This window comes from Neofelis nebulosa, chromosome 3 (genome assembly GCF_028018385.1).
Source record: "Neofelis nebulosa isolate mNeoNeb1 chromosome 3, mNeoNeb1.pri, whole genome shotgun sequence".
In the NCBI taxonomy this organism is placed as follows: domain Eukaryota; kingdom Metazoa; phylum Chordata; class Mammalia; order Carnivora; family Felidae; genus Neofelis; species Neofelis nebulosa.
The window spans coordinates 168,017,617-168,020,827 of record NC_080784.1 but is presented as its reverse complement, the minus strand read 5'-3'; the positions used below and the strand labels follow the sequence as shown (position 1 = coordinate 168,020,827).

Sequence of the window (3,211 nt, the reverse complement as noted above, 5' to 3'; positions counted from 1 at the left end):
ATGAAGACGAAAGCCCTGTCTGGTGGGAATTTTGGATGATACCTAAAGAAATATTACATTGTGCGTAAACCAAATTAAGTTGTTTTCACAAGTGTTGTGAAGTTACATATAGTAAAAGGTTTTTTATACATGCACTTCAATTTCTCAGCAAGAGTGGCATAGGATACCTAAACACAGAAGAGAGCGTTCATGCAAGATATCTAACTCTTTGCTATAATAGTGCATACAATTCAAAATGATTACGCTATCATTACGTCTAGGGTTTTCTGCAGCTACAAGGTGATGGTAATGGAATGTATGGCCCCCGGTATTCATGTCTAAAAAGCAGCCATCACCTTCTTCTCTGTGTGTTCTCTTTTTACGTTTTTTCTTCATTTTTATTAATCAACACTGCTATTGTTGCTGCTTCTTAGCAAAACTGGTAAAAACAAAATTATAATCATTGAACATAGCGCTCTGGTAATCAAGATGTTTAAAACCTTCAATCTTCTGGGGCAAAGAAAGCACTGTGCAACATTTGGAACTCTTATTTACAAACAGCGTGGACACAGCTTTTCCTGGCTAGAAGACTTCCGCAACTTTCCAGGTCACGTCATCATAGGAGGTCTGACTTAAGTTCGTTTCAAAGCTAACATAAGAAAATTCTGGACGTGGAGTGATGTGAACAGTCCAATGAGTTCCATTCAATTTCATTCCATTCATTGAATACCCACAAGGATTGAACAGCGTAGCATCAATGACAGAACCCGGGGTCAGGTCACGAATTCTCTCAAGAGTGACATCCTTTGCAGTCGCACATTCTTTCAAATAGAACTGGTCCATAACTGCTGGGTCAAGCTCATACATCAGAATTTCCAGGGTTTGATCTGGCTGACTGATTACCTGAGTCTCTGGGAAATACAAAGTATACACGTACCAACAGTCAGAATGCATGTGTCCCATACAATATAATATGCTGCTCTGTTTGGGAGAATTGCATTAAGAAACTTTATTTCTTCCTTGAAATTCCGGTGTGGGTACCTTTGGTAAGAAGGCTTCATGAAATTCTTACAAGAATAAAAGAAGCTTTGAATTGAGTGAAACTCAACTGTAATCCCTAGCAAGGGGATGGTACCACGCCTTCAAAATGAAATGTCTTTTGGAGACAAACAAGCTACTGTGAGCACTGCACATCTTTCAAAAGTATGTCCCACTCGGGGGCCTGATTGGCCCAGTCAGTTGAGCCTCAGACTTCAGCTCAGGTCATGATCTCATGGTTCGTGGGTTTGAGCCCCACATCGGGCTCTGTGCTGACAGCTCAGAGCTTGGAACCTGCTTCATATTCGGTGTCTCCCTCTCTGTGCCTCTCCCTGCTCACGCTCTGTCTCTATCTCTCTCAAAGAATGAATACACATTAAAAATTAAAAAAAAAAAAAGTGTGTCCCCCTCGGATCTTGGGATGGTGTAAAGATCCTCAGATTCTTGGTTTGCGTCGGGCTGTTGCCTGGAGAACCAAACCTCCCGCAGCTTCTTGGTCCCCTCGAAGAAAGGTGCAGCTTCCATCACCATGAGACTGCGAACAACCAACAACCACAGAAAAATCAACCAAATTAAATCTCTTCTCCCACTGCTGCCCCTGCTGCTGCAGACCGTTCCAGCTGTGTTACTAAAGTTCAGGTTCCCATAATTTTATATTAAAATTAAAAAAAGGATTAATAAAAACTTCCCAGCTTTTTTTGTTTGTTTGCTTGCTTTTTGTGAACAAAAGTTGAAGGTGAGTCTGCTGGACATAGAGGCAGATACAGTTCGGTCTCTGGTAGTCTGCTGCCCTGTTAGAGTAGAGTGAGAGCTAGCTAATATCGCTGGCCATACTGTGGGAGTTGATAGTTAATTCCTTCTTTTTTTTTCTTTTTTTATTTAATGTTTATTTATTTTTTAAAAAAAAATTTTTAACGTTTATTTTTTTAATTTTTTTTAAATATATGAAATTTATTGTCAAATTGGTTTCCATACAACACCCAGTGCTCATCCCAAAAGGTGCCCTCCTCAATACCCATCACCCACCCTGCCCTCCCTCCCACCCCCCTTCAACCCTCAGTTTGTTCTCAGTTTTTAAGAGTCTCTTATGCTTTGGCTCTCTCCCACTCTAACCTCTTTCTTTTTTTTTTTTCCTTCCCCTCCCCCATGGGTTTCTGTTAAGTTTCTCAGGATCCACATAAGAGTGAAAACATATGGTATCTGTCTTTCTCTGTATGGCTTATTTCACTTAGCATCACACTCTCCAGTTCCATCCACGTTGCTACAAAGCACCGTATTTCATTCTTTCTCATTGCCACGTAGTGGCAATCCATTGTGTATATAAACCACAATTTCTTTATCCATTCATCAGTTGATGGACATTTAGGCTCTTTCCATAATTTGGCTATTGTTGAGAGTGCTGCTATAAACATTGGGGTACAAGTGCCCCTATGCATCAGTACTCCTGTATCCCTTGGGTAAATTCCTAGCAGTGCTATTGCTGGGTCATAGGGTAGGTCTATTTTTAATTTTCTGAGGAACCTCCACACTGTTTTCCAGAGTGGCTGCACCAATTTGCATTCCCACCAACAGTGCAAGAGGGTTCCCGTTTCTCCACATCCTCTCCAGCATCTATAGTCTCCTGATTTCTTCATTTTGGCCACTCTGACCGGTGTGAGGTGATATCTGAGTGTGGTTTTGATTTGTATTTCCCTGATAAGGAGCGACGTTGAGCATCTTTTCATGTGCCTGTTGGCCATCCGGATGTCTTCTTTGGAGAAGTGTCTATTCATGTTTTCTGCCCGTTTCTTCACTGGGTTATTCGTTTTTCGGGTGTGGAGTTTGGTGAGCTCTTTATAGATTTTGGATACTAGCCCTTTGTCCGATATGTCATTTGCAAATATCTTTTCCCGTTCCGTTGGTTGCCTTTTAGTTTTGTTGGTTGTTTCCTTTGCTGTGCAGAAGCTTTTTATTTTCATAAGGTCCCAGTAATTCATTTTTGCTTTTAATTCCCTTGCCTTTGGGGATGTGTCGAGTAAGAGATTGCTACGGCTGAGGTCAGAGAGGTCTTTTCCTGCTTTCTCCTCTAGGGTTTTGATGGTTTCCTGTCTCACATTCAGGTCCTTTATCCATTTTGAGTTTATTTTTGTGAATGGTGTGAGAAAGTGGTCTAGTTTCAACCTTCTGCATGTTGCTGTCCAGTTCTCCCAGCACC

General features: G+C 41.3%; 1 pseudogene; it reads right to left on the bottom strand.

The window, feature by feature from the left end:
- Window positions 1–308: 308 nt before the first annotated feature.
- On the bottom strand, window positions 309–1,848 carry LOC131506213 (S-adenosylmethionine decarboxylase proenzyme-like; annotated as a pseudogene).
- Window positions 1,849–3,211: the final 1,363 nt, after the last annotated feature.